This window comes from Mustela lutreola, chromosome 3 (genome assembly GCF_030435805.1).
Source record: "Mustela lutreola isolate mMusLut2 chromosome 3, mMusLut2.pri, whole genome shotgun sequence".
In the NCBI taxonomy this organism is placed as follows: domain Eukaryota; kingdom Metazoa; phylum Chordata; class Mammalia; order Carnivora; family Mustelidae; genus Mustela; species Mustela lutreola.
In genome coordinates this window covers 104,592,212-104,597,944 of record NC_081292.1, presented here as the reverse complement: position 1 = coordinate 104,597,944, position 5,733 = coordinate 104,592,212, and the positions used below count along the sequence as shown (strand labels likewise).

Sequence of the window (5,733 nt, the reverse complement as noted above, 5' to 3'; positions counted from 1 at the left end):
ATGTCCAATGGAAAAAAGTCAGTCTGTTCAACAAATGGTGTTGGGAAAATTGGACAGCCACATGCAGAAAAATGAAATTGGACCATTTCCTTACACCACACACGAAAATAGACTCAAAATGGATAAAGGACCTCAATGTGCGAAAGGAATCCATCAAAATCCTTGAGGAGAACACAGGCAGCAACCTCTTCGACCTCAGCCGCAGCAACATCTTCCTAGGACCATAGCTAAGGGCAAGGGAAGCAAGGGCAAAAATGAACTATTGGGATTTCATCAAGATCAAAAGCTTTTGCACTGCAAAGGAAACAATTAACAAAATCAGAAGACAACTGATAGAATGGGAGAAGATATTTGCAAACGACATATCAGATAAAGTACTAGTGTCCAAAATCTATAAAGATCTTAGCAAACTCAACACCCAAAGAACAAATAATCCAATCAAGACATGGGCAGAGGACATGAACAGACATTTCTGCAAAGAAGACATCCAGATGGCCAACAGACATATGAAAAAGTGCTCCATATCACTTGGAATCAGGGAAATATAAATCAAAACCACAATGAGATATCACCTCACGCCAGTCAGAATGGCTAAAATCAACAAGTCAGGAAATGACAGATGCTGGCGAGGATGTGGAGAAAGGGGAGCCCTCCTACACTGTTGGTGGGAATGCAAGCTGGTGCAACCACTCTGGAAAACAGCATGGAGGTTCCTCAAAAAATGAAAATAGATCTATCCTATGACCCAGCAATTACAATTTTGGGTATTTACCCTAAAGATACAAACATAGTGATCCGAAGGGGTACGTGCACCCGAGTGTTTATAGCAGCAATGCCCACAATAGCCAAACTATGGAAAGAACCTAGATGTCCATCAACAGATGAATGGATCAAGAAGATGTGGTATATATACACAATGGAATACTATGCAGCCATCAAAAGAAATGAAATCTTGTCACTTGCGACAACATGGATGGAACTAGAGCGTATCATGCTTAGCGAAATAAGTCAAGCGGAGAAAGACAACTATCATATGATCTCCCTGATATGAGGAAGTGGTGATGAAACATGGGGGCTTAAGTGGGTAGGAGAAGAATAAATGAAACAAGATGGGATTTGGAGGGAGACAAACCATAAGTGACTCTTAATCTCACAAAACAGACTGAGGGTTACTGGGTGAGGTGGGTTGGGAGAAGGAGGTTGGGGTTATGGACAGTGGGGAGTGTATGTGCTTTGGTGAGTGCTGTGAAGTGTGTTAACCTGGTGATTCACAGACCTGTACCCCTGGGGATAAAAATATATGTTTATAAAAAATAAAAAATTTAAAAAAAAAGAAAAGAATGACATCTCTATGTCTTTTGCTTTCTAATTCCTATAGAATTTTTTTCTTTTTTATTATACAGTCTAGTGCCTCTGGTACAATATGGATGGACATGTTACAGGCATCACTGTGTGTTATTCATTATTATGGGAATAGTTTAAATAGTTTCACTATTGAGGTTCACTATTGAGAATAATTTCTGATATAATCTTTGATAATAAACTTTATCAAGAAAGGTCTTTAATGGGGTCCTGGTTGGCTCAGTGGGTTAAGCTGCTGCCTTCAGCTCAGGTCATGATCTCAGGGTCCTGGGATCGAGTCCCCATTGGGCTCTCTGCTCAGCAGGGAGCCTGCTTCCCTCTCTCTCTCTCTCTCTCTCTGCCTGCCTCTCTGCCTACTTGTGATCTCTGTCAAATAAATAAATAAAATCTTAAAAAAAAGAAAGGTCTTTAATATTTATATAGGCATTTGTTGTGTTGTATTTTCATCATAAATAGTTGTAAAATTTTATCTAATATTACCTTCTGCACCAATTCATATAATTACACATGTTTTCCCCTTTTTTCTATTATATGATAAGTGACCATGTATTTTAATATCCATATAAATTTGCCTTTTTTGAATAAGCTATATTGATCATAATGTCTTATATTTTAAGACACTGTATACTGAAATGTAGATAAGATAGTAAATGAAATGTTATGTGTATTTTGCCACAATCAAAAAATAGTTTGGTTAAAATTTGTTTCTCCTGCTTGAACATGATTAAGTCTTCTCTACAAAAATACCTATTCCTGACATATATATATATTTTAAAGATTTTATTTATTTATTTGACAGAGAGAAATCACAAGTAGTTGGAGAGGCAGGCAGAGAGAGAGAGAGGGAAGCAGGCTCCCCTCTAAGCAGAGAGCCTGATGCAGGACTCGATCCCAGGACCCTGAGATCATGACCTGAGCCAAAGGCAGCGGCTTAACCCATTGAGCCACCCAGGTGCCCCTATTCCTGATATATTTTTATAGAAATCATTTTATTTAGCAATATAATAACTTATAATTTCAATATATTCTTGACTAATTCTGGTCCTTGGTATTATTCTGTAAAATTGTCCATTTCTCCTAAGTTTTTAATTTTTTGCACAATTTTTTTAAATCTATCTTTTTTCTTTAAACGGTGACATCCTTAGAATATGTGCTGCTAAAAAAGCACTAAAGATTGCTAGTTTTCAATTTCTAATACTGTTTATCTCAGTTTATCTTTATTTTTGAACAATTTTGCCAGAGTTTTGTAAGTTTCTTTTAAGAACCAGCTTTGAATTTCCTGAATGCATTTAATACTTATTTTCAATTTCTTTATTTTCCCTTTGTTTATACTTTCTTGTTCCCGATGTGTTATTTTTCCCATTTTTTTGAAAAAAATCAATTTTCCCTGCATTGATTTCCAGTATTTCTTTTATCTCAATATAAGTTCTGAAATGTCAAAATCCTAAAGTTAGAAGTATACTTTCAAGCTCAAAAAATTTTCAGATATCCAGAGTAAGTTACGGTCTGTTGTGTTTTGAACTTCCAAATATATACAGAAAATTCAATTACGCTTTGTTATCTAAGAATATAATCTATTTCTAAAACATATCTTTTTTCTTTCTTTCTTTCTTTCTTCTTTTACAGAGTGGGGATCAGGGCAAAGGGAGAGGGAGAGAAAGAATCTCAAACAGACTCCCTGGCAAACATGGCACACAACACTGCATTCCAACCCATGTCCCTGAGATCGAGACCAATAGTTGCAGGCTTAACCAACTGAACCACCCAGGTGCCCCATTACAAAGGCTTTAAATTTGTGCAGAATTGTCATAAATCTTGGAAAGCTGTCAATTGTCATCTAATTTACATTGTTTTTGGAAAATGAGGTACATTTTTTATGAACAAAGAGTAGTTAAAACCCTCAGCTCTGATGATAAATATATTTACAGCTCTTTTTTGTGGTGCCTCGGAGGAAGTAGGCTTCTTCAGGATGAAATTGACATCTCTTTCCCAGCTACTGGTTACCAGAGACTCATTGAAGTGGATGATGAATGCAAACTTCGTACCTTTTATGAGAAGCCTACGGCCACAGAAGTTACTGCTGATGTTCTGGGTGGAAGGGTTATGTGGTCCTAATCAGTAGTGGTGATGACAAACAAGTCCTCCCCATGAGGCAGGATGTCTTGACCCATGGCCCTGTTGTCCTGCTGCTGACTAAAGTGCATTCCTGCTATACACCAAGGAGGACTGAAGAGAGAAAGTACAAATCTATTCGGGGTTGCATGGTGGATGCCAATCTGAAGAGAGAAAGTACAAATCTATTCGGGGTTGCATGGATGATGCCAATCTCAGTGTGCTCAACATGGTCATTGTGAAAAAAGGGGAGAAGGATATACCTGGACTCATTGATACTACTGTGCCTCATCGCTTGGGGCCCAAAATAGCCAGCAGAATCTGCAAACTTTTCAGTCTCTTTCTCTCTTTTTTTTTTTTAATTTTTATTTATTTTTTAAATTTATTTTCAGTGTTCCAGAATTCATTGTTTATGTACCACACCCAGTGCTCCATGAAATATGTGCCCTCTTAATACCCACCACCAGGCTCACCCAACACCCCAAACCCCTCCCCTCCAAAATCCTCAGATTATTTGTCAGAGTCCACAGTCTCTCATGGTTTGCCTCCCCCTCCAATTTCCCCCAAGTCCCTTCTCTCCATCTCCTCATGTCCTCCATGATATTTCTTATGCTCCACAAATAAGTGAAATCATATGATAATTGACTCTCTCTGCTTGACTTATTTCACTCAGCATAATCTCTTCCAGTCCCATCCATGTTGATACAAAAATTGGGTATTCATTCTTTCTGATGGAGGCATAATACTCCATAGTATATGTAGACCACATCTTCCTTATCCATTCATCCATTGAAGGGCATCTTGGTTCTTTCCACAGTTTGGCAGCTGTGGCCATTGCTGCTATGAACACTAGGTTACAGATGGCCCTTCTTTTCACTACATTTGTATCTTTGGGGTAAATACCCAGTAGTGCAATTGCAGAGTCATAGGGAAGCTCTGTTTTTAATTTCTTAAGGAACCTCCATACTGTTCTCCAAAGTTGCTGCCCCAACTTGCATTCCCACCAACAGTGTAAGAGGGTTCCCTTTCTCCACATCCTCTCCAACACATGTTGTTTACTGTTTTGTTGATTTTGGCCATTCTAACTGGTGTAAGGTGGTATCTCAATGTGGTTTTGATTTGAATCTCCCTGATGGCTAGTGATGATGAACATGTTTTCATGTGTCTGTTCGCCATTTGTATGTTTTCATTGGAGAAGTGTCTGCTCATGTTTTCTGGCCATTTTTTGAACATGGTTAACTGTTTTGTGTGTGTTCAGTTTGAGGAGTTCTTTATAGATCCTGGATATCAGCCTTTTGTCTGTACTGTCATTTGCAAATATCTCCTCCCATTCTGTGGGTTTCCTCTGTGATTTGTTGACTGTTTCCTTTGCTGTACAGAAGCTTTTGATCTTGGTGAAGTCCCAAACATTCATTTTCACTTTTGTTTCCTTTGCCTTTGGAGACATATCTTGAAAGAAGTTGCTGTGGCTGATGTTGAAGCGGTTACTGCCTATGTTCTCCTCTAGGATTCTGAGGGATTCCTGCCTCACATTGACGTCTTTTATCCATTTTGAGTTTATCTTTGTGTATGGTGTAAGAGAATGGTCGAGTTTCATTCTTCTACACATAGCTGTCCAATTTTCCCTGCACCATTTATTGAAGAGACTGTCTTTTTTTCACTGTATATTTTTTCCTGCTTTGTCAAAGATTATTTGACATTGAGTTGAGGGTCCACATCTAAAGAAGATGATGTCCACAAGTTTGTTGTGAGAAAGCCCCTAAAAAAGAAGACAAGAAACCTAGAAACAAAGTGCCCATGATTCAGCATCTTGTTACTCCATGTGTCTTCCAACACAAATGTCGGTGTATTGCTTTGAAGAAACAGCAAATTAAGAAAAATAAGGAAGAGGCTACAGATTATGCTAAATTTTTGGCCAAGAAAATGAAGGAGGCCAAAGAAAAATGTCAGGAACAGATTGCCAGCAGACAGAGGCTGTCTTCTGTGAGAATTACCTCTAAGTCAGAGTCCAGTTAAAAATGAGTTTTTCTAATAGTGACAAATAAGATCAGATATCAGAATAAATAAATTTACCTTTTCCTAGTTTTGTTTCATATTTGAGGCCATATTACCAAATGTACAAAAGTTTAGAATTGCAATAACATTTTTATTATAAGTTGATGATCATCTTTATCTCTTAGTGATGTCTTAATTCTTTGTTTTTATTGGTAAACTTCTACAGCTATACTATGTTCAAGTGGTTAATACTTGTATATAACT

The 5,733-nt window shown here is 37.7% G+C and overlaps 1 pseudogene; it reads left to right on the top strand.

Moving 5' to 3' along the window:
- The first annotated feature begins 3,222 nt into the window (after positions 1–3,222).
- LOC131827902 (small ribosomal subunit protein eS6-like) lies at positions 3,223–5,490 on the top strand (annotated as a pseudogene).
- Positions 5,491–5,733: the final 243 nt, after the last annotated feature.